General features: G+C 35.5%; 1 protein-coding gene across 40 annotated transcripts in view; it reads right to left on the bottom strand.

Annotated features, from left to right (window-relative positions):
- Positions 1-23,489, bottom strand: part of PTPRD (protein tyrosine phosphatase receptor type D) — a 2,082,753-nt gene extending 2,059,264 nt beyond the window's left edge. For 13 of the 40 annotated variants that reach the window (XM_020289171.2, XM_020289181.2, XM_020289165.2 and 10 more), the window contains exon 1: positions 23,058-23,486. The gene's annotated coding sequence lies outside the window, so the exon portion shown is untranslated. Of the gene's footprint in view, positions 1-23,057 lie in introns of all 40 variants that reach the window. The other 27 variants (XM_020289156.2, XM_076008703.1, XM_020289168.2 and 24 more) reach the window with 7 other exon arrangements.
- Between the last annotated feature and the right edge of the window lie 3,491 nt (positions 23,490-26,980).

Consider the following 26,980-nt stretch of genomic DNA (forward strand, 5'->3'; position numbering starts at 1 on the left):
GAGCCAATATTCAGATCAAAATTTTCCCGACTCCAAGATCTGTAATCTTTATAAGGCAATGCAAAGTAAGTAAAATGATGCTCATGACAGAAACAAACATTCTGGAAATGGGGATTTTCCACTTAGTGGCTATCTTATGAACTCCACTAAGTAACTATGCAATCAGCCAATGTGGGGCTATTACTTAAGGTGTCACTGTGGTTTGGTGTACACAAAAAAAACACAATGGTTATCCAACAATAACACCGATTATCTGGATAAATGGCCCAGCCATAAAATCAGAATTCTTGTTACAGTACTGACACTAGAAAAGCACCAGAGTTAGACTTTAAAGGCAAGGTATTCAAAATTATAAAGCATCCATTCAGTAAAGGAACACTGCTTACTACTAAAATTTTTCAACTGAACATTAAATTATTAAGTATATTTTAACATGAGAAATTATTACCTTTGACATTCAATAACCAGGGTCTAGAAGGCACGTTATCTCTTTCTTTAGCTCTTTACTTAATGTCTCCTTTTCAGGGAAGGTTTCTCTGGTCTCCTATTTAAAATTTTACCCCTTACTTCAACACTTCCTCTACTCCCTTTACTGCTTTATTTTTTTTTTCTTGTTAGCAGGTAACAGTAGCTAACATAGTTTTCTTTTAATTTTATCTTAACTCTTTCTCCCACTAGAATATAAGCCCCATCAGGGGAAGAGAATTACTGAATGAGTTGACATAGCAGAACCATCTCATTTCACAGATGAAGAAACTGAGTAGATATTTGCTCAATGACTTATCAGGGCTGTGCACAAAGAATTCCACAAGGCTGTCTCATGCATAGGATGTCGTTGAAACTCAGGCCTTTAACTCTAAGTAAAACTGGAATCATATCCAACTGAAAGTCAGGAAACACACTAAGAATCCTCACATGATCCTAAAAAGGGATCTCAGAAATGTCTGTGTGAGTTGGATAAACAGATCAAATGGATCTGGAGAAATCTTGTTACCAAGAGGAACTGAGAATCTCCTTGAAAGAGAACACAGTCCAAAAAAAAAAGGGGGGAGAAAGACAAGTTGAACTTGACCCAATAACAAAGTTTTACTCAGAGGAGAAGAGAGAAAATTACCAGTGAAGTGTGGGACCAGTCACTCAGATTAACCCGTGTTAAGTTTCACATTTGAGTCCTATGAAGGAAAGAAAGACTTAAAAAAAGGAACTTACAAGTAAAACTGAAGGAGCTGTTCCAACACAATGACTGGCATTAGAGCATCAGCAGTAACCCTCTAATAAAGCATAAAAGAAAAATTAGGGGCCAACTGGAGGAGGCATTCTTGTCTAGCTTGGAAATGAATTACCATGGTAACAGCTAAAGGCTCCAATGCCTCAACTATGAAAGAAGATGGGAACCCTTGGTCCAGCAAATTCCTGAGAGGAGACAGCAGAGATGGACGGATGCAGTGACATCCATGAGATGTCAGGTGGACGTAGTACCAGCCAGCAGAAGGTTCAGACAAGAGGAAAGCATTAGCAGAGGCCAAGTGATGGCTCATTGGATTTCTGATTGAATTTGAAAATGTGGGAAGTAACTGCCTAGGATTCCTCAGAATACTTAGTAAGCACTTTTTGCAGAAGACTAAGAACATGTATAAGCTAGAAAATTTCAAGAACAAATTTAATTTGTTAATACTGTTAATGTGACTCCATTTGTAACCTTCGTTTGATAGGACCTATTTTAACTCAAGCTAAAGAAGTAGAAAATAAATTAAAAACAGAAATAAGCCAAGTCTAAAAGTGTTCCAAGTTCGGTACCATGTCAATAAGGTGAGAAAAGCAAAAATCTACAATGTCATACTTTCAAAATTAAACTTCCAAAGTGTATTCCACTAATATAAAGTGGTTATCAGCAAGACTCAAATTGTATTGCTTTGATAAAATTCATACAAATCAGGGTAGTCAGGTTGAAACTAAGTCCACAATACTTAGTAATAATAGCCAGAAGTTGGAAAATGTCATGTAATTACTGTAAGTACTTTTGTCTGCAAAGAAGTCGATTTCATTATATAATTCAATATACTTTTACATTTTAAAAATCAACTTTATTCAGGTATAACTTATGTACAATATAATGTACCCATTTTAAATGAACAGTTTGTCAAAACACATATATCCAGGTAATTCCTACCCCAAGATATAGAAAATATTTATTATCCTAAAATTTCCACATACTTCTTTTTAGTCAATTTTTCACATCTTCCTCTTCCCCAGGCAATGATTGATCTGATTTCTGACACTATAAATTTTAGTATTCTTTGTTTTAGAACTTCATATAAGTAAAAACATGCTGTATATAGTATTTTTCTCTGGCTTCTTTTGGTAAGTGTACATTTTTGAGAATTATTCACACTCTTGAGTATTTCAAGGTCTTTTTTTGTATTTCTGTACGGTATTACATTGTATGAATATACCATAATATGCTTATCCATTCTCCATCAAATTAATTTTTAAAGCAGGTTCTTCCTTTATCTAAACAACCTCTTCAAAATTTCCTTTTAGTTTCACAAATAAAAAACAAAAACCCACCATTTATAGTGGGGAATCATATGAGTCACTATTAGTCTGGATGCAGATATTTTATATTGATAACTGTACACCTGGTATAATGCAAATCACCTTTTTCTGTGTGCATGCATATATGTAGTTTGGGAATGGTTGACATGTTTAAGACAAGAGAGATTAATTTATTTTGTATGAATGTAAATGGTACCATGCCTATGCTATTCTGTTTAGTAAAGATAAATGTTCTTGTGGGTCTGTTAAACTTGCTTTTACTTTGAAAACTGTTTTCAGGAGATGGGGATACAAGATGGAAAGGCTTCATAACGTATTCAAGGATAACAACCATCTGATGTTGAAGAAGATTACTTAAAACAGTGCAAATCAGACCTATCCATTAATATATAAGGGCTCTTATTTATTACAAGATATGACGAAATTGCCTTATTGAGAGCAGAAAACAGGACATACCTTGAGGAAAGGTACACTTACTATCCCAAGAAATGTGCTGTGCCTATCTTGGCAGCCTCCAAGATGATTCCAATGATCCCAGCCTCCTGGCATTCTCACACTTTGTTATTCCCATTTGTGTGTGGACTGTACTTTGTGACTCAATTCTATTGAGATCATAAAAGGCAGTGTGGCATTTCTTTCTATAGCACGATCTTAACTCTCTCTCTCTCATACCATGTCATGAGCATACCTAGTAAGCCTACACATGGCAAGGAACCAAAGGTGACAAGAGGACCCTCTAGACTAGGTCAGGCTTGAGATAACTGCAAACTTCCCATGCCCACCCTTGACATTTTCACTGCAGCCACGTGAGACATTCTGAGCCAGAACCTCACCGCTGAGCCACTCCCAGATTCCGGACCCCAGAAACTTCTTGGCTAATGAATGCCAGTTGTTTTAAATCATTAAGTGTTTGAGTAATTTGTTGTGCAGCAACAGATAATTAAGAGAAGGCCTACCCTAGAACAAAACATGAAAACTCTAGTGGTGAGTCTTAGACTGAAGTGACAGAGAAACCTCTTATTCTGCCAAAACTTCCTACAAATTGTGTTTGCGCTCCTCGGGAACACAGGTATGGAAAGAAGCTGTGAGCTAAGTGGGGCGATGTCCCGTGAGGCACCTGGATAAGACATCTGAGCCCATGGACTAAAAGTAGCCAAACACAGCAGCCAATTGTAATTACTCTTTTTGTATATTCACCTGTTGTCATCACCAAAACTTTACTGAAGGCTGTTTAAAAATGATAGCTTGGTTTCTCCATATGTGAAGTTAAGAGGGAAAAAATTGCTTTGTGGTTGAGAAAAAGGCTTAAAGGATAGAATATTACAACATCTCATAAGGAAAGACTTGTGATCCAAAATGCAGGTAACAGCCATGCCAGTGATATGTGGCCAAGCAGTGGCTCAGTATGTCCTTTGACAGAATATAAAGTGATACAGGATGTCGACAAGTGGACCAAATCAAAATAGAGTTGCATTCTAAAGTAGGGCTGCTCAATGAATACATTAATAGGAAACACTTGTTAAATGCAGATAATTCAAACAGTCTAGGGTGGGGCTTGAGAGTCTGCATTCCTAACAAGCTCCCAGGTGAGCTCCCAAGCTCCCCTGCTGCTGGTCCATAAACTATAATTTAAGTAATAAAGTCATAGAGCACACATAAGAGTGATTACTCATGAAAACATAAAGAAATAAAACACTGAAATGGACATTGTTAAAGGCCTCAAATTCCTGCAGTTAAGAAGGTGGGAGCTCAAAGTCATCATTATTTGAGTATTATTGCAAATATGTCTTCATTTTATATTTATAAGCTGCTTAAACCTAGAACAACAGGGAATATACAGGCATATAGAAGGGATTAGAGATTTTGAGGTCACCAAGTGGCTTCAGAACTGTGTTGCTGTTGTAAATATGTCTCCATTTCCTTAAAGCTACATCATGAATAATCCTGTTTCAATATATAGGACAGACTTCATATTAATACAAAGAGATTGGGAATTCTCTAAGAATTTTGGCAGACAGACAACACTTTGGAACTTGAGCCAGAGAAATTTTAATTAATTATTTTCAAATGAAGGGAAAAATCTTAAAGCAAAATACACATTTTTATGCAAAAAAAGAAATCTAAGACTTCTTGTAACCTTGACAAATGTCTTTTTTTCCCCTTATTGCTTAGACAGAAAACAGGAAAACTACACTTTCAAAAATCTTTCCTGTATTCCATTTTGGTGCTTTCTTTTTTTATACAAACCTTTTCTCTCTCATTGCCATAACAGCGTTATCCTTTGTTTTTTAAAAGATATATTCAGCATATAGCAATATTAAGTAATTAAAACACTTTGTGTTGTACTTCAATCTTTCCTACTCATTTTAAATCATTTATATTAGTTGCCATCCCCATATTAAGAAGTTATATTCCATTAGATAGAATATGCATAAACGAGCAGATTATATAATCTCCCTTACCTGTAACTATAGAGGATAGTTTATACCTCTAGTTTTGAGAAAGCATTTGTTCTCTAATTCTCTTAAAAATAAATAAAGTAGAAATTACATTGCGTTTATCTCAAATACAATTGGACTAGGCAATGTTTTTGCAGTCTTTAAAAGAGACACGAGAAAAGTGCTTTTTTATATTTCAACCTTCATTTAATTAAATTCAAAAATACAGCCCCTATGAAATTATGATCAATGATCAATAGCAAATCATTCTAAATGCAAACAAGGAGCTTAATATAGCAAAAATAAAGCGATGCTATTTATACCTGAGTTTTCAGTTATGTTCTTTGAACTGCCGACTGCCTTGAAAGGCAGATACAGAAATGCCTTCAATAAATCGCTGCATTTCTCAAACAACCTGGTATGTTGTTGGAGTCTCCTGGCTGGCAGCCTAATGAGAACGAATGGTTTACAATCTTCGGAGACTGACTCAGTTTTTCAAACCATCCAGTGAATGGGAGACTGCTTCAGAGGTACAAGGTCACACCCTGGCCACAATTATTCTGTTTAATGAGGTATAACAAGACGTCTACTAGTTCAAAGGTGTATGGTAAGGGCAGCTGAGGATAAAATATTTGGTGTCCTTGCGCTGAAGTATGGATACACATTTCAGAGCAGAACTTTGTCAGAGTACCAAATTAAATGAAAAATGCCACTTCTTTATGGCATCATTTGCACTTTAAAGAGTTCGAAGTAATATGAATTTTACTTTCATGTTGTCAAGGAATGGGGGGGAACCTTCAGGAGAATTTTCCCCCCAAAAGCTCAATGACAGGATGACTTAATTATTCAAAGAGTAACTATTTATAGGAGATAATCAGGCCTTATGTTAACCTCAGAATTTAAAATAACCAATTTGCTTATACTGTGTGGTTCTTGTCTAACTCTATAGAGGTAGCATTTTCAGTGTGAAAATGAGGCTTGGGTCAAATCAAAGCATCCATTAACATATTACTGTCTCTACAGAAATCCATAGGACTGTATTAATTATCTAGGCAGCTGATGTAAAGAATTTTTTTCATGTTAATTGCTAATTAAAGAAAATTAATGGTGAAAAAGTAAATGAAAAATAAAAAAAGAGATAAACTATAAAAGATAATGAGGCAATTTACAACTAATTGAATAGCTTTACATGAATTTTCTCTCAAATAACCAATAATTACTTCCAAATAAGTTGGGAAAATCAGTGATAATTCAGTAAACTTCGTGGCTCTAAATTTCCACAAAGTGAAGCAAACTAGGGCCCTTTAGAAAGACATGTTTCCTTCTCAGTTGGATCATGCAATAAGCTGATCTTCCACAGGCAACTGGGGTTTTTTGGGCTCATTCTGCTACACAGCTACAGAATCATGGCTATTTCTTAAATACAATTTGTCCATATTATTTAATATTTCTGTGAATATTTTATTTGATTCATGAATGTCATATATGTTATGTACATAACTAGAATTATGTACATGTGTCAGTGATCTGTATTGGCTATTTTCCAAAGCCCACCTTAAAGTGCATTTTAAAATACTATTGCTACAAGGTCTAGCTATTTTACTGGGGGAGGGGAAGCTAACATACCAGAGTACTTTTTCATCATAAATTTAAAATAAGACATTAAAAAAATTAAGAACATATTAATAATATGATAGCTTACAGTAAGAGAAAAATGAATATGTATGAGTCCAGTGTATATTAATTAAAGACTATACAATGTAAAAGAGAAAGGACCAGATATTGTCTACCTTCACTCCTTAATTATGTGACTTATAGTTTTATTAAAATTAAAGCTGTTTTCCTACCATATTTCTTCTAATTCTCCATCATCACATACACACAAATATATACATACACAGATGTTTATATTTACTTTCTGACTTAATCCTACAAACCCACATTAAGGTAGATAACAGGATGCCTGTTTTACATATAAGAAAACAGAAGTTTTCTGACATTTCTAAGTGTCTCAAGATCAATAGTTTAATAAGTAGTAAAATTGGAATCCAAATCTGAGTTTGCCTATTTTTAAAGGTCAGGTTCCTTAACAATGTTACTATTTAAAAAAACTATATTTAAATATAATGAACTTATTTTGTAACCAAAATTATCAATCATTTATTTTGTTACAGAGCTTATTTTGAGCACACAAAAAGTTGTTAAAATTTCCCAAAAGCACTTTTGTTTATACATAACATATGTGTTATACCTATATATACACATGTGTTAATTTATTCACTCACATCTATTGAGCCCCTTTAATACACAGGTACTAGTTTAGGCCTTAATTTTCAATCAATTACTTAAATATATTTTCTTCTGAAATAATTTTATGGTCATAAACAAGGACTAATTTTTAAAATCAACATAAAAAAGAAACAAAGAATAAGCAGACATATTTAAATGTATATTATTTCTTATGGGTTAAAATAATTTAATAATTACATTAATTATTTTTATAATAGGAAGAGTACTACACAAGTTTAACTATGTTTCCAAGTTAAGTGTAATGGTAAACATCTTGAAGAGATGGTAGAATGTGAAAAATGAGAAGCTGGTAGTCAAAAATGGAAGTTAAAGAAAAGGAATTTACTTCATTAGGAATAATATGATTTATATATGTGAGAATTGGCTGAACTCTAATGGACTAACCTTATAGTTGTTAAGAGTATTTGCATTTAATATAAGAATAACATTTGGTTACATTGTATGAACATGAATAATATATGCAGTACATGAGACCTAATTAATAGCAAAGACCAAGTCTTAGGTAATATTAAGTGATTTTGCCAAGTAAATCAAACATGAAAATTTATGAATGTTTTTATTAAAAGTGTTGCTTCAAACAGCCTCAAAACATTAAATAACTCTTTCTATGAAGGTTATTAAGGGGTCCTTTCTAGTTTACATTACAGTTTGGGATTTATTTTTTACTATTATATACATCAAATGAGACACCAAGGATTGCTGGGGGGAAATGCTTCATCACCAATAATACGAATATTCATTGAGGACATAAAAGGGCTCCAAAAAATGTCTCCCCCAAAATGTTATAATTTTACCAAGACAACCCCTTATGATTGTTTAGCATATATAAACACACGTGTTTCTTTATATCCCATCATAATTTAATATTTTATTTGACTTTGTCAATATACTTTGAGGACTATCAGGGTTTCATTCTGCAATGAAATTTGCTGAATTAATGTAATGATTTACTATTTGACTCCAAAAATAATAATGGCATTTTATTAACATTAAAATGTCAAATAAAAAAAAATCAAAAAATGCAGTTGGACTTCATTTACTATCCATTTTAAAATAATATATGATTTGAAACTTTTTTAAGGAGCTAAAACAGCTCATTTAGATTAGAAAATATTTTTAATTAAAACATTCTGCACTTCAACAGCAGGTTCTATAATGGAATTGCAATGGTAAGTAAAGATTTCATTAACTTCCACCAGAAGTCCCAGATTTAGGAATATTGGCTGTAATTAGAAAAATTAAAGCTACACTTCAGAATTAATTGAAATTATTAAAGTGTTTACTCTTGCATTATTTACAGCTAGAATGGCAGCAAGAAGCAGTTTATACTTTCTAGTGAGTAATTCTATAGTTTATATTAAGAGCATGACATGACTTCTGTTGAATATTGGGTCTTTCCAGGTGGGCCCACTATAAGCTTTCATGGTATTTTGATTATCTGCGCCATTTCATAAAAATGGTTCTCTGGGAAAGCATGAGGGCTAATGCATTCCTGATGGATGGGTGTGACGCGAGATATAGGCATTTGCTGCCCTCATCAAATCTACCAGCAGGATTCACTAGAAACTGGGATAGTCTTATCAGAAAACTGCACTGTGGATAGCGTGACCAGAAAGCCACAGATTGAGGTTTAGTTTTCTAAACTCAGAAAATTATACAACACATGAAGAGACATGAAAACAGAAAATTAACTTTATGTTTTTATTGTCATTCTTTGATTTCATCTTAGACATTACACTAAACTTGAAGATATTCTATTCAGTTTTACAAAAGTATGATGCATTTTTAATTTCTTAGCTCAAAGTAAATGTGTCTGCAGAAGACAGAATTGACCCACTGTTATAACCCAAAGTGAATAAAACTCTGTCCATGATTTAAGCTTCGAACTCACCAACATAGCAAAAGCAGATTTAGCAGCATGGAAGGAAAATGACTGTGAAGAAAGAGTGGCAACACTTTAGGAATCATTTTTAAAATGTCATATAAAGTAAATCATAATTATACAAAAGGCAAATAACGCTTTTTATTGCATAGAAGTCTGAACTGTAGGTTAAATCACCTGGAGTCTAATTTCACCTTTACTTATGAGAAACTAGCTATAGGAATTTGGTGTTCAACATCATGGGGCCTCTTCTTCCTTATTAATGAAATTATTAAATTAATGTTTTGAACCATATATATGTATACATATAAGTATATATGTATATAAGTATATATATATATATATATATATATGTCTTATATTTGCTATTCCAAACTAGAGTATAAATAACAAAAATCTAAACTACCTATTCTATATTCAGAAAGTAAAGGAGAATAGTATAGGATATAAAAAGAGAAAGAGTGAAAATGTAAACCACCATCACTTTTTGATAAGATGGGGAGTAAATAGGTAAAACAGAGAATACCAACTCCTTCAGTATCTATTTTCCTGTTTCTCTTATTAATAATAGCATCTCTCAAATTTTAGCCAGGTGCATAACTTATCAAACTATGGGACTATATTTCCCATCTTCACATGCACCCATTTATAACCATGTACCTAGAATTGTATTGATGGAATTTAAATGGAAATTTCCTTGTGATTTGCCATGGGATTTGCCCAAGTCCATTTTCCTTGAGTTTCATTCAGTACACAATCCAAATTTGACTCCTCAGATGAGGTCCATTCCCTAGGTCATGGCTAAGCAACAAGATGACAGAAACCTGGGACCATGAATTAAACTTGTGAAACAATGTCATCCAATCAGCCTGAATTACTCACCTTAAGACTAAGTGAGAAGAATAATTGTATTTTGTTTCAGATACTTATTTAGGGGTCTCATGGTTACAGAAGTTTGTCTGTAATCTAACTTACACAATCTTGAATGCTGAATATTGAATTTATAATATTTACTTGTCTGATTTTTTTTTTTGCAGTGTAGTTTATAGGTTAACCAGTACTTTAAATTTATTTGATTTGATATTACTTAGGAATTCTGATATAGTTCTCCAAAAGTGGAGGATGGGCTTTAGAATTCTTAGACTAATTATATTATAGGCAAAAATATACAAGCAAACAACTGCTTGCCAGGACAAATACAGCAACTTTTTTTTCAAGGTTTGATCATGAATATTTTACAAGTTTTCAAAATATTCTACTGATCATTTGGTTGTTAAGTTACTTAATCAGAAAACTCAATTGCAGGATTTTACAGATTGAAATGACTCAAGATTACTCTATTACTAACAAAAGCCTTATTTTCCTCCTTTAGTTCTGTGAAATTTTCACCAATAACAGAACAGCTTGATTTTTTCCCCTTCTAATCAGAGGCTTTTACCCCTCCCAGTTATTTCAATCTCCCTAACAGATCAGACTCAATAATCATCAGCCTTAATCACAGATTGGAAGCAGCAAGTCTCCCAGTATTATGAGCACTTTACATCATAGGAATATTTTACTATGGATAGTATCAACATTTTCATAGCCACCACATTATTTTTAGTTTGTGACCTAAAGAAAATGTTCATGTAATATATTCAAAGGTCATCTAAAATACAGAGGTGGAGGCTCATATAACTTATGTTATCTTTATTATACAGCATTTTAAAATCTAGGATACATTCTGTAGACAAATAAAAACTGATTAACTTAAAATGAATAATTTGTTCAAGCCATTATAGAAACAAATTTCCTTTAAAAATCATTTTTGTTTAAAAATTCCACAAAAAAATTGTTCATATGGTACATAAATATGCAAAAGGAGTTTTCTTGAAGTTCTTACTATCAAAGCTACATTGAAAAAAAAAATGCCCCATACTCTCTCCCTTTTTGATCTGCAACATTTTCTTCAAGATAGATTTCATGTTATACAATGTGTGCCACAAGCCTGGAAAATACACCCAAATTCTTTAGATTGATGAGAGTAACTGCATACAGGCCATACTCAACAGATGTTACAGTAATATCTCCAGCAACAAAGACCTGGAGCTCAGCCAAGCTGTGAGCAGCAAAGCACGAGTCTATGGAGGCTGGGCTACACTGAGAAACCCACACAGTTTCAGGATGGTTAGCCAAAGGAGGCTGACCACTTCAGAGCTGGCAAGGGAGACACAACATAAAATTTTGCTAGAGATCATTACTTTGCATGGCAGACACTGGCTGCTGCTGGGAAACAACAGAAAACTGATCAATTTGTTGTGCAGAAATAATGTAGTAGGTGGTTCATCTTGAGCAAAACCACAAAAAGAAAGAGGTCCCTGAAAAGTTGGATGTCTTTGGCATACAGGCCATTGACTGGAAAGAATACTCATACATGATACTATGAAATCAGATTCAAAATTAGTATCGGAAGGATAAATACATATGAAATTATAAAATATGAGACAGCCTCTCCAACAGAGAAAACGCAATTATGAATCATCATTTTCATCATAAGCCACCTAAATTATTCCATTTTAACTTCAAGGTGTTTTTATGGCTTTATTATAAAATTCTATGGGAAAAAAAGCAAGAAATAAAGATGAAAAGGTAGTCTGCAATCTGATTAATGAAGGTTCCTTTATGTCACACTAAGATTTTTTTTTAACATTACTCTCCATGAAATAAAAAGCCATTTCATGTTTTAAGCATGATCAGATTTGCATTTGAAAAATCCCTTTGGTGGCAGGGAAAAGAATAGAGCAAGTCAGGTAGAGGCAGGAAGACAAGAGGTAGCCATCCAGGTAAGATAGATTTAGTAGGACCCTGAAGTTAAGTTATGGTCCTAGGGAAGAATTTGATAAAAAATAAAGGTGGGCCTAACAGAGCTTGATCACTGACAAGTACCATTTTTATGGTAGGACCCTACTCAGCTAAATGTGGATGCCACCACAAATTTGATGAGACAACACAGATTCTAAAAAACCATACTCTCTTAAAGTTGTACGTTTTGCTTAGTTTAGATAATTGGACCTATTACATCTATTTGCCTATTGAGACCTAATTCAAGGTATCTTGTACTACATACACATATGTTTAAACTGTATTGTATATAATGAGTATACATTATCATACATCTTGAAATGTATATTACATTTAAAGAATACCTGTTTAAAAAAATACAAAAACCTGTGAACCTGAAGATTGTCTTCTTTCTTTGTAAACAGAAAAGAAAATAAAATGATATTATTGCTGATGTGTTAAATATTCTAAGGCTTCCTTGTTTTGTCTTTTTGACTACTCCTCCTTTAAGCTTTTTAGTGAGAGGCGAAAACTCTAGCTTATAACAAGCAATTTAACAGTTTAGCAGTTCTATGAATGTCTCTAGTGGACAAGTTTGCAATCATAAAACTGCCCTGTCTGGCACATTTTCCCCTCCTCAATTCTCATTTACAACTGAAAATTCATTGAATTTTCTTAACAAGCAATCAGAAGACCTTAGGGAAAAAAGAAGCTGTCTCATAGGGGAAAAGATAATCCAATTACCTTGTTCACTAAGTGCATATCTTTCACACCTGAAAGGAAGAAGTTTGATGCTCTTAAAGTAGTAAGTGATAAAACAACTTAACTTTCTATTATTTGTATCTATTTTGTGTATCTCTCCTAATTTAGGGAAAAAACAATTTTTGTATGTGCTTTGCCATCTTGTGGTAATAATTAAAATTATAACTTGATAAATATATACTTAAGACATAAGAAGTGTTAAGTCCATAATTGGGAAAGACCAAAGCCAATACATTTTCATTCAATTTTTAAGTCATGTAGCAGTTTTGATAATTTTACATGACAACCAAGACATTGATCCTGCCCTCTAAAATATAGGGCAGCAGGTTTACATGATTATGCATCAAGCATTTCTCATATATTAGAAACCCAATAAATGTTAACTGAGGATTACTTTATTCAACATTTTTTAGTTAATATAGAGGTAACAGTTTAACTGTTTTCTCCATATAATCTCAATATTATTCCATGAGTTATGTTGTAACTCATATTCTCTCCATTTAAGTGTCAAATAAGTAGCTATACTAGAATATAAGAATGTTGAACAACATATGAAAGGAAAAAAATTTGTAAAGTAGTTTACTGTTGCAATTAAGTAAAATTTACAACAAAATTAATCCAATGTGATACAGTTGTATAAAAAATAGGATGTATGGCAATGGGGCATAAATAATAAGTAGTTCATACAAATAATAATGAAAATGACTTGCAGGACCAATTTTTGGTTTTCCTCTTCTTACTCATTTCTTTACTGCTCATGATCTACATCCTTATATTTCATTTTGCATCAGTTAATTACACCAATCTCACTTATCCTGTGGGACATGCATTAAGATACTCTGAATTATAGTCCCTGTCACATGGGACCCTCTTGACCCTAAACTCTACTCCATAGTGCATCAGGAGCTCATCTTCCCTGCCTTTTCATTTCTATCCCACCCTAGAATCAGGTAAACTGATTCAAAACTCTTGGTTGGACCTCAAAAATTGTGGCTCTTGGTCATCAGTCACAAGGTGAAGCCAGGTGTTTAAGTAGCTGATGTAGCATAAAATCTGTGGCCAACAGACCTGAGTGGTGAGAACCTTGATCAATCTCCCATGAAAAGGGACCCGAGCTTGGAGGCCTACCACAGGGAAAACCAGAGGGCATATCAGGGTCTCTGCAGGATCAGAAATCCCAAAGAAAGAAAAGGAATACACTCAGAAGCTTTTGTCCCATACTTAGCCCTTAACTTTCGGAGGAGATACCTGAAGTTAGTTTGCCTTGATGCGATTTGCCCCCTGCTTCTTTGTTCCCCTGAACAGCACTTTTACAATATCTGTCCTCCTGCATTCACATTTGTAATCATATACTTAGGAAAACTGATGTTTTCTTCATTTGAAAGGAATTGCAGTATAAAAGCAGATCCAGTATCCAGCCCTTTTTCCAATTGTCTATATATATAGGATCTACGCAATTATGGCCTTTCTCTCATGAACTAATGCTGTACATCTTAGAAAATGTGTTATAAATCTTGGGCAAGTTACTTAGCCTCTACATACTTTAGTTTCCTCATTTGTAAATTACAGGTAACGATCATGCCATCTTCACAGGGCTGATATGGGAATAAATAAGTTAAAATGCACAGAGAGTTACTGGAAGATAGGAAGGAGTCAATAAATGTTAGCTATTATTATCAACTTCTATCTGAAGATTTCTTCAGAGTTCATGAGAAGGTATTATGGAATAAAATATTTCAAGAACCCAAAAAGAAAACAAGATCCTAGTGACCTTGAAGCCAACTCTAATTTAGAAAACAAAAAAAGTTGTAATTTCTTCTTTCTTTTAATGCCAACGTAAGAAGTGATAGAGCACTTATGAATTGTGGATTATTATTTTGATGAGAGAGACGAATGAGATGTAAAGAAATTGCACAATACACACTATAGTATAATCTATTTTAAAATCTTAATAGCATACCCTTTTATATTCGCACAAGGCCAACAGTCATCTCTTTATCCCTATGTATCTAAAACACCAGGTCTCCATGAAGGTCAAATAAACTGGGCAGAAAAGGAAGACTTGGCAGTAGAAACAGAAATGGGAAGAGAGAGACTGTTGAATAAAGGAGAAAAGAAGTCTGCTCTGGTAGGAACCGTACGATCTCTTCTGACCTAGCCTCCTAAGATCATTCGTCTCCTGGGTCAGCAGACATAAGATTTCACACCAAAGCATTTTTGGATATTTCATAAAATTCCATTCTCTGAAAATAGCCATCTACAGGTATCTCTACAATACAATTAGAATATCTCTTAAAATGCACTGATACACTACTTCAAAAAGCCAGTATCAATGTGTCTTAGCAAATACGTAATTTGTGTTATTAAATCCTACCATATTTTCAAAGTAGGAAGGATGTATGGGAAAATAGCAAGATTTCAAGCCCCTAAAAAAATAAAAAGGAAAGAATACCTTCCTGAGGGGCAGGGAAATGGGAGAACGAAGTACTGAATTCAATCCTGTGAGCACACAATTGTACCACAAGAAAGCTTTGCTGTTTTCAACCACACAGGTATAAATGAAGAGGCTAAGCCATTCTTGCAGAGCTAACCACATGTTTCCTAGGAGGAAACAAATGCACATATGACATAGAATAAACACACCCATTCAGAGGAGAAGCCACCGGATATCTTTACACACTAAAATTATAAGCCATGGTCCATTGAAATAGGTACCATAAATAAACATCAATTGAGAACTAATTGAGCATATTATATAATGCAATGGAAAATTACAAATGATGGAAAAATATTTTTCTTTGTGATGCACATAATTCAGCATTAAAATTTAGAAATATAAAAGTTTTTTTTTTTTGATGGTGAAAAAATACATCATCCAGGCACAGTTTTTCAAAAGTTACTACTGAGTAGTATTTGATGGGTAGTAACATGAATACAACTTTGATAAGGTTTTTTTAGGGGAAACAAAAAGTGAAACTCTTTAAAATTAATCAGAAATGTTTCCATGATTTCTTCAAAAGAAATCAAGACATGAAATTAGGGTAATTTATTAACTTCAGAGATATCTAACAATACCAGTACATTTCTAAAAATTTAAACTTTCACCTTTTCTTTTGGTTATTTCATCCAAAGTACACATTATAAGGTCTCATAAAAATATGTCATATCAAAATGTACAGGCAGAATTTCCTCATTTTTCTCTGTTCTCCTTCCTGAGAAAACCAAAGCACTTCAGCTATTATGCTGTGCTTACAGCTGAAAACAATAACATGAGTCTTGACTGTAACTTGTGTTGTATGCTATGAATTTTGAAATATAAAGAATTTGTTACATAGATTATAAGCTGCCAGAGTAATATGGTGATATATTTGTGTTTTCTATATTGTGCCAACATGGGGATAGTACAGTGTACTCTTATCATGCTTTACTACCTTCTAGAACTTTGGGGAGTGGGACACACATTAGGAATTAGTGTTGTAGTGATAAGATGATGAAGAATGCCAACAAATTCCAGTGGAATACAGCACACCTTCCAACTGCCTCATAAGCAACACAGCTTCCACCCAGCTTCTATTATAGAAGAGATACCTATGACTAAGGAAGACAGAAAATGAGAAGGACAAAAAGGTAAAAGTAGGTCTGTACCTGGAAATATGTCATTGACATAAAGGGGGAGATGCTTTAGGGAGATTCCACTTTACAAAATAAAAAATTCAATGATAATGTGAACACATCTCATAATACCATAGAATGGTCACTGTCACAGTTTGGCCAGTTTTACATTCCTAACATATAAGTGTTTTAGCAAGCACTCCTTAACACATAGGAGACTCAATATGCATTATAGTTAGGGACTGCATTATATTGCATGGGTTATTTTGCCATGTGAGGCACATTGTATAATCCAGACTAGTGACCCTGACTTGACATGAACTAGTTGGAAAACAAGAGGATGTAACTTCTAGACTAGTGCATAATATGGCTATAGTACCTGAACTATTGTCCTATCTGTGGCAAAATAAAGTAGGAATTAATATAGATCATAAAGTGATAAACTGTTCTTCTCAATGTTTCCAGATGGATATATGGCAGCAACGGCAAAAACTGGAAATGTGGCACAATGAAAGTGTGAGCCAGATTTTCCTGTTAATTTGATGATCACTGCCCCAAGGTGAAGATACTTATCTCTAATTTTGATAACCACCTGTGGGAAGAATTAAAAAATGGAAGAATATAGTCTCTAGGGTTAGATTAACAAGTCTCTCCTCACTCCATCTTTTCCCCTCTCCATCCTTTATCTCTGACCAGAATTTGTACCCTTGGTTATAAAAATTCTAGGTCATTGTATTGAGATATCTCAGGGATGATAGCTTACATGAGTATTTTTTTCTGCTTCCTAAATAAAAGTCTGGACAAGTGGCCTAGACCAGTTCAGTTTTAGAAATAGGAAGGAAGGACTCCAGTGTTCTGGCTTATTTTTTCTAGTTCCATACTCTAACCTTTCCTGGGATTGGAGATAGAATATAAGATTTAGGTTATTTTCTTCGTATTGGAAGGAAACTGTGCTTTAGGTCTTTGTCCCAAGCTACCCAGGACCATTCAAATCAAACAAGGTAATAGAATTATTCCTATGACACAAATCCCATGATGCATGTTTTAGTAGTAAAAAAAAAAAAAAAGCACGAACACACAATGCTTGCCTAGCTTTGTCCTCTGTTTATGTAGCTGCTGAAGGGGGTCCCCTTTTTCATACAAACTACATTTGAGAAATACAACTTTGAATCGTTTTTAAAAATATAATTTATAATGGCTTCAATACGATGAATGCCTTAATAGACTTGTGTAGCTGATTACTTAAAGCTTTAAAAAGATTTCAAAAGTTCACTAATTCTGTGTTTAATTGTAACACTTTAATTGTTCCCTTACATAATAAATCAGATAACATCACATGTGCAATGAATCATACAAGGTATCCCAGTTAAAACTGTATACATTTAAGCCATCTTTAATTTTAAATTAAATGTATATATTCAAATATGAATTTGTACACTTCCTTTTTTAGCATCTAATGTGAGTAAATGTATATGAAAATATAAATGTACAATCTTTTCACTTTACCATTCTCTCAACTTTAAAAATATTTAATTATTATAATATGGTATTCTGAAAATATGCAAACTCATTACAAGAGTCAAGGCCTTGGTAAAATGGTGCATTGTTAAATTTTTATTAGATTTAAGAAATAATCAGAGAGCAATTTGATATATTACACACCAAGAGAAATTTGATTGATATATTACACACAAAGAGAAATCCTTTCTCTTTGACTATTCAATTATGGTACATATACTCCTAAAGTTTTTGAGCCCACCATTTTCACTAAGTTCCATTTTGAACAGATGTGTTTAAGCACACATACGTACATGCAAACACACAAAATGAAAAGCAAATAGTGTCTCCATAATTAATTGGCTATATCAACTATATTTTTCAAGTTGAAAAAATGAAGTAGACAGCATGATCTCTCAGGCTCCAATGATTTAAAAAATATACATTTTATAGAAGTATATGTCTACTTGCTACAATTCAAATATTATATCACAAAAAGGAAAGGATTGGCCTTTTCCTAGACAGAAAAAAAGTTTCTGAGTTCATCAATTACATCATGTGTATTCTACTGAAGAATAAATTCTTGTTTTTTTTACGAAAAGCAAGCATTTAAAATGAACATTTTACATATTCACTCTGTGTTTATTTTTCATGAATAGAAGTGTTATTATAAAATTTTTTTAGAAAAAAATACATTGCACCTTACATGATCAATGGAATTATTTTATTGGTAAGGTACTAACAGGTGTATAAATTTTTGTCCATGTATTTACTTGCCAATATAGCATCTTAGATGCCACCGAACAGGGATGTAAAATTTGTGAAATTGGAAAATTCAGTCCAGCTTTATGTCTTTCAATCTTTGAAGTTTTCAATTTCCTCTTTAAAATGCAAGGGCTCATATAATTTTTTCAATGGTTCTTTCTAATTCTGACAGTCTATAACATGTATGCAAGGAAAAATATAAATTTACTTAAATTGTACATATTTGTCTAAATGTGATATGATAAAATAACCTATACCTTATTTTAAATTAAGAGAGGGAAAAAAGAAGGCCAAAGACACCAAACACCCCCTCTGATTTTTATCTTCTCATACTTTTCTGGTATTGACTAGAGTAATAAAATCCAAAAGTACTTGTCCATGTAAAGTTCTCTCAGTGACAGGAGTAAAGTGTAGTTTAGAAGAACTTTAAGCCACCCCCTTCCTTCCATATTCCCCATCTTCCTCCTCCCACAAAGACACTCCAAATAAACATTCAATCCACATAACAAGCATCATGCAGTGCTAACATGGCTTCAGGACAATTCCCTTTGCCTTCTTGCAAACAACATGGCTATGCCTAACTCCTATATGTCTTCACAAACTGCCACAGTATAATCTGATGATTTGCTAAACGCTATTATCCAGTAATATAGCTTTGTACATGAGATTTTTGAATTGGGAAGATCTCAAATTGTTAGGCCAATTTCTTTACTTGACAGAGGAGAAAAGCCAGCTACAGGGAGTCCAGGTTACCTCCCTAGGGTCACACTGCTGACTCTAAGCACGAGAGGAAAATGCAAAACCCTTGTCTCCACAGTCACATGAAATGTTCATCTAGTGGACAATGTTCATTTTTGACTCTTCATTTTTCTTCACTCAGTACATTTTAAGAGTTTGAAAACCTCATGGCAAGTACAGTTAATTTCTATATTTGATTGTACCAGTGGAAATGTACTTATTCTTTACTGATACCCAATTGCTTTTGAAAAACCCAATAAAATCCAAGTGAATTGATGGTAGTTGTAAAGAAATTGCACTTAAGTATATAAGAGGATGAATAAAATCAAATCACATTCAAATGGGTACGAAATCCTATTCATCTAATTTTCATTTTAATTTTTAAATTAGCATTATTGAATATTCATCATATCATTTGCATTGTTAATGTTTATTAAATTTAGGATAGGTGTAAGTCCAAAAAAATATTACTGAAATTAAAGTATTCCCTCCAAACAACAGAGGAACCTTGCAATAAAATTATTTGTTGTATTAATGGTGAGATAGCTATAGATAGATGATTGATGGACACTGACGGATATATTTAGTTATGCAATTTTGAAAATCACATTTTTCAGAAATTTCTAAAAAAATAGACACTAGAAAGTAAATTTCCAAGGTGTAGCATGCATTTCAGGTCACCTGTTCTCAAATTACCATATAAAACTTGTCAATTCACCACCTCCTACCACAATCCAGTTTTACAAAGGTAGTGATATCAAAAGTTACATTAACGATACTTCTGTAACCGCAAAACAATTTACACCAGTGGCAACCACAATTGTCATGTGTACTATTAGGAATTCCTAAGATTTTAACATAGTATTCTGTTAATTCTTTCCTATACCTAGCAGTATTTTAGTTTTTCACTTACACTTAACATTATTAAGGAAAAATGTGCACTTGCATAACTTTGTATCTGCATACATTTGCATTCATACATCCTACTAATAATACACAGCAAAGATACAATGTCATTCCATACCCGGAAAAACAAAATAATTTTTATAAATAGTTCAATCTTCCAATATCACATCTAATTAATATTATCTTACTTTCTGAATTGTTTTAAGTAACTAGTAATCATATCCCAAGTTCCATAAAATATAAAGCCATGTGGTCTACAAAATCATCTTTATGTTGCTATAGTTACAGGTGTAGACTTATAAATTCGATGTTAATATTAAAGGAAAAGAAAAATATGTTTGCCTTCACCAACTGCAAGTGTAAGCAAATGCAGGTATACAGCACTTTATTAGTAAGAACTCCTTTCGTAAGCACATGTTAGAGGAATTAATCATTCATTCCCTGCAGACTGCTTATGTATTTCATCGGGCCATTATCTGATCTGAATAACAAGAACAATTGCATAATAAAACACATTACTGCTGACACTAGCAACTTTCTTCTTTAAACTTTAAAGTTGCAACTACCTCTGTATACCACAGAAAGCTGGTGGCAAAAAAGCTAACAATTTAATCTCCCCACCCAGCTTTGTTATTACATAAAGACAGTCATCAAATATATGTGCAAGCTGTACTAGAAACAGCTTTAATTCATGCTATTTTCCTCAGCACTATGACATAATTATAACAGAAGCAGAATGTATGTCAGGTTAGTTTTAATGTCAATTATAAATCTTTGCTTTGAGAAATTCAACAAGGATGAACAATTCTGTCGTGTCCCTCCCTATTGTGGAACATATGTCCTATAGTAATATATGTAACAATATGTTTGAAACACTCTTAAATTTGGCTACTTAGGTAAAATCTTCCCTTTTATTTTTCAATAATTAATTATTTTTTTCAAATAGCAAAAACCATCTCAGATAGATGAGGTCACATATGAGTAGAGGTCATATGCTATAATCCAGATCTGACCAAGCAAGGGCTTCAATTTAAATTATTTAATTTTTAAACCAATAATAGAAATGGCAGCTGTGAGCAGTGATACTTCTAAGAAAATCCATTTGGACAGGAAACAAAGTAATATTCAAGAAACAATAACTTATCTTTTTCAAATGATTTCCATCTATGGTAACTTCATGTCACCAAATTCATCAACTGTCCTATTGTCCTATCTCATCATCCTAAAACTTATGTCCCAGGATATTCAGAGCTTTCAACATTGAATAATCATAACAACTCTATAAGATCTCTACCTTTTTTAACCATTGTTAACAATTGTACATTGGTTTACTCTTCTAATTTTTAAAACCAATGCTCAATGAATACAACTTCTTTTATATACTTACTTGAGTAAATATAGAGGTAAAAATCTTTTCATTTTACCATTATCAACAATTAAATACAAAAAAACCTTTAGGTATCATTTGAATATAAGCTGTTTTAATGAAAGAAATTGTGAGATAAGTAGTTTTAATTTTCAATCTGGTTTTTACTCATAAAGTGTTTTCAGTAGAAAAGTGTGTTTTATACTGAGACAGAAAATTGAAAGTTAAAGATAAAAGAGAAACTTTTTCTAATCACTATGGTACTCTACTCAGTATAAGTGTAACTGTGTCAAAGAACTTTGAATTTTTAAAAATCAGTTCTGTTCTATCTAAATTGCAATTCCTACTGTACCTACTGTATATGTAACAATGCAAGAAGAATTAGATTCAGAATCCATTTGGCAGTGATAAAGAAAAAAATGCTGAAATATTATTGATTCTCTTACTCTTGTGCAAAACAAACTGACTCAACTATATTTTTCCTGACATAACACAAAGGTTTTATTTAGATATTAAAATGTTATTGGCAAATGTTAGACTATAAATCTTTTTTTTTTAAAGAACCATTAACCCTTTCCTAGAAAGAAGAGTGTCCTACTTGTTTTTACAAAAATGCTGCAGCTACTGGCATGGTGCTGTTAGCCCCAAGAGGAATACTGCCTACAAAAGTTTTGATGCAGAGATATTCAGCCTTAGGAGACACCTTAAACCTGTCACTGGCTGCTGAGTCCCTGTCACAGTTTATAATCTGCTGTGTCAAAGTCACAGTATCAGCTTCTGCCCACTCCAAAGCATTTTTCACATTCCCTCTCCAAATTAAGTTCATCCAAATTCTCCAACTATGCTAGTTCCAGATTTTTTCTTCCACATATTATCTGTTCATAGTCATGAAGAAATCTCAACAGGATTTTCATTTGATCTTTCAAACCATCTTTATTAACTTTCCCTTGACCCAATTTTTCTTTATTCTACTGCTCTACAGAACTGAAGATAAAACAACCAAGTCAGACTAGGATGGGAGTAAGGGTGGATTAGGGTTAAGGTTGAAGGTGGCAGGAGAAGTGAGCCAGTAGGGTACCAATACTCAAGCTTTTTCTGGGTAACTGTCCTTAAATTTTACCAACCAGCGTTTCACAAACCAGGCTTCCCTTGAACAATAAGCGTCTAAAAATCAGATTACCAGTAAGGCTGCCCATACTGAAGTGCTCTAAGTGCTCTTCCTCAAAAAAAAAAAAAAAAAAAAAAAAAATGCTTAGCAAACCACTTCTCAAATAGGAACTACTGAAGTTATATAAGTCAAGTTCTTCCCTGGTGAAACGAACAAACTGTCCATGCCATTGGGGAAAAAGCATTCGGCATATGCTTCACTTTAGAGACAAGAAATACAAAAGCACAGTTTACTTACTAAAGCAGCCGCTCCAGTCCTCCTTGGAAACCCTGAGGAGTCTTCTCTTTTCTTTCCTACCAGTCCAATAAAGAATTGTCTTTCTATTCCACACAGGCCCAGAATAAACTGCAAAAAGGGACGGCACATGCACAGCAGCCCGTCAGGATTTGGCTTTGGTAGGGTGTCTCAGGTTCTGGTTGCTTCCAGAGTGGGATCTTCTTTTCTGATGGGAGGGGGCAAAGGATGAAATTTTTTTTTTCTTCTTTTCTTTTTTTTTTTTTAAAGGGCGCTCCGAAAAGCTTGCTTGGGTCCTGCAAATTATTCTGAAGGCAAAGTCCCCGCACTCTCCCGGCCGAGGCTGGCTGTCAGCGCGGCGCGCGAGGGGAGGAGGCTGGAGCAGGAGGAGGAGAGACCGGCGCGGGAGGGCTCGGCTGGGAGGGGGGCGCGGGGTGGGGGAGGCCGGCGAGCGGCTCCCGGGAGAAGCGGCCGAGACGGCGAGGAGGAGGAGGAGGAGGAAGAGGAGGCGGAGGCGAGGCTCCGTCAGGGCGAGGCGCTGCCCCGCGCGCTCGGGCGGCCGGGTGCGGGCGCGGCTGGGCGGGGAGCAGGGGCGGCGAGCGTCGCCTGCCGCTCCCGCACTCGCTGGATCGCGCTCCCTCTTCCTCGCGCTCGCACACACAGGCGCACACACACCCCACGTCTCCAGCAGCAGCCGCTCGGCCGCACGCACTCACCTGCATTTCCTTAACGAGCCACTTGATGGCTGCCAGCTGCGCGGACCCCGCTCGTGCGGGCGGGCGGGCGGGCGGGCGCCGGGGCGGGGAGGACGCGGCGGCGCGGGATGCTCCGAGCGCCCGCCCGGGCGGCGGCGGCGGCGGAGCGAGCTGGGGCGGCGGGAGGAGGGGAGCCCCGGCGTGCCCCGGCCGGGAGCTGCCCCGACGCGGATCCGGCCGGCCCGCGCCCCCGGTGCCCTGGCGAGACCCCGGGGCTCCGCGCGGAAGCGGTGCGCGCGGGGAGAGGAGGACATGTCAGGCACGGGCTATTCCCGGCCACTAAAGCCACAGAGGACTTGTCCAGGTGCGGAGCCCGCTGGCGCTTCTGCAGGTGTTCGCGTGTGCTTTCGGTTACGTTACGCTTTTCTCTGGATCGGGAGGCTGTCGGTCAGGGGTCAGGGGTGGCGGGTTTAAAAGGTAAAGAGGACAGACATGTAATTTCGCAATGTAATCGATGCTCAGGAAGAGCCGACTTTAGCGAGGTGGAGGGAAAGGGAGCAGGGGTCGCTTGTCGCAGGGCAGCGCACTTCATCTCCGGGCGTAGTTCTCAGCTGGGGCTCCTGGGCGCCTGATTGGGCTTGAGGGAGAGATGGGGCTCTGCCTAGATGGTAGTGGAGAAGGGGAAACCGTGTAAAAAGAGTTGCTGAAACACAGCCTCGCTACTGAGCAGAGGACGCGGGCAGGGACGAGGGGCAGGTTCTTCCACACCTGGCACCCCGAGGTCGAGTGGTCACTACCTGAGAGGTGGTGCGCCACAGACGAGGGAGGCAAGGGGAGAGGACCCTAGACCCAGTGAGCAGAGCTTACAGTGGGGGCTGGAGCTGGGGGGAGAAGGTGAGCAGGATGAGAGAAATCTAGCAACAAGCTTGTTCTCACTTTACTATCATTTATGTCTGACTGGAGCATAGAGCTATAGGCAACAAATGCTCTGTCTCCTGCTAAAGAGAGAGCAATGTCACTACGCTGGTGCTTAGAAGAAAAAGCCAAAATATCCTGTTTGTAATAATGGAACAGAAATCATTCCAGGCACTATCTGGTCAAAGGTGCTCTAAGCATTGTAGCAAAAACCACACACACTCACACACACACACACACACACACACACACACAAAATCATTTAGCCATCTACTTTCCTTATGTGTTCATGATCTAGTAGCAGAAATGTCACTTTCTCCCAAAGAGAAATAAAGCTTAATAGAGGTGACATTTTCTCCAGGGTCCTTTCACCTTTTTTCTTTTTATTCTTGCTTCATTGCTTGCTATGTCCCTTTGCTCTTCAGAAGTGACCCTTCTGATCCCATCCCCTGCCTGCTCCCTGCTCAGCCTCCCTAAAGCCTCTGAATTCACCCATCTAAGACGGTTCACTTCCACACAATCATTATCACTTAAAATTGTTCCTGGAAATGATGAGATATAAACAAAAATGACTTGTACCATGTGTGCAAGTGTACATCTCTTTGTAATTATGTAAAGCACTTGCCCCTCTTAGGGTGCTTTCTGCCCCAAATGATGACGACTGACTCACTCTCTCTCCCTCCTTCTTCCTCTCTGCACAAATACACACTACTCACTCCTGTCTCAGTTCCTTCCTGTCAGTGTTCAATAATGGTTTTACATGAACTTTCTGTTAAGCCTCTCACTACCGAGTGAGAGTTGGAGCGGATTGGTAGGAGGATTGCTGGGCTCAATGATGCTGCTACGTTTCCTGTCATCACTCACTCATTACATACACTACTGTACTTAATGCCAAGTGGCAGCAGAAATTATTTCCTCTCCTGCTAGTCATAATAATATATTTGTCCTCCCCCGGAAACACATATAATTAATAATAAAAGAAATAATGCATCTCGAAACCATGGGAAGAACAGATGGATGCTGATGTGGTCGTGTTAGTTACCTTTTCTGCCATTGTCGTTGCAAAGACATTGTGACCACTTCTTCATTTCTGCTTCTGGTGGCTGAAGCAGAACATTTGGCCCTTTTACTGTGTTCTCTTTTCCATCTTTCCCTTGACAATAGTTTGTGTGTTTTAAATAAAGATTTCATTCTGCCAACCCGCAGGAAGCTTTTAACAAGATGCAGCTGAGCGTGTCGATATCTTATATCTTTTTACTGCTGTATGGGGGTGTCCAGCAACTTGAAACTCATCTCTACTTTAGCTGAAGGCTGGCATCTCACAGAGACAGTGCTCCCTGGGGCTAATTTACTCTTGCTTCTATGTACTAGCTTTTGGTGCTCTCTGGAAGAACACAGGATATATTATACAATGGAAGAGTAAGTGTTACACTCAAACCCCTTCCAGCTGCACCACCCCTCCCCCCACTACATAACACCACAATTAGATTATTGTAGAGATTTTATTATTGAATACTATCTTCAGAATTGGATTGAGATATCTTTCCTGAAAGTGACTGTACCAAGCCCGAACATTAAAGAGAATTTCATTTATCTAACTACCTATTTGCACCTCCTGTGATTTTATGGTTTATTTTTCCTTCTTCAATGAAAAGTCAGATTTAAATGTCCTCTTTAAGACATTATGCACATTTACCTTTGCATATATTTACTTTTAAAGGTCTGTAAACCTCTTTCAATTAGTTGTTGTCAGTGAACCATGTGTTTAAAACAATGGTAACTAATATGAACTAAAAATAAACAAAAAGGGAAAACAAGATATGGCAAAAAAGCATAGTCCTGAATGTCAGTCTTTTTTGAAGTTCCTTTTATTTTACCACATTTCTACATTTACTAAAATTTCATTCAGATTTATTATATTTAGGCTTATAACTGATTTTAACAGTCTGCTGTAAGTAGGAGAAATCTCTAAAATTTACATTTGTATTTTGGATTTTTGAGGGAAATAGTAATTTCTTTCTTTCCTCAGTTTTTAAATTAGGATTAAAAGTGCATAAATAGCAACTCCACAGCAATAATTTTCTGTTCTAATATGTTCTTTAAATATTTTAATGGCATCATGGGGAAGCTTCCTAATTATACATCACTGCATATTGTGTAATTGAAGCTAAGAGAAAAGAAAGAGATAACAGGGTAAGGGAGCTAGGAAGAGTAAGTAACCTGTTAGAACAGAGACAATGATCCAGAAGTTGTTCCATGTCCACTCCATGGTAGGTTGGATTTTTAAGGAGTAATCTCTCACACTTTGCCATCTTC

The sequence above is a fragment of the Microcebus murinus genome, chromosome 12, assembly GCF_040939455.1.
Source record: "Microcebus murinus isolate Inina chromosome 12, M.murinus_Inina_mat1.0, whole genome shotgun sequence".
NCBI lineage: Eukaryota > Metazoa > Chordata > Mammalia > Primates > Cheirogaleidae > Microcebus > Microcebus murinus.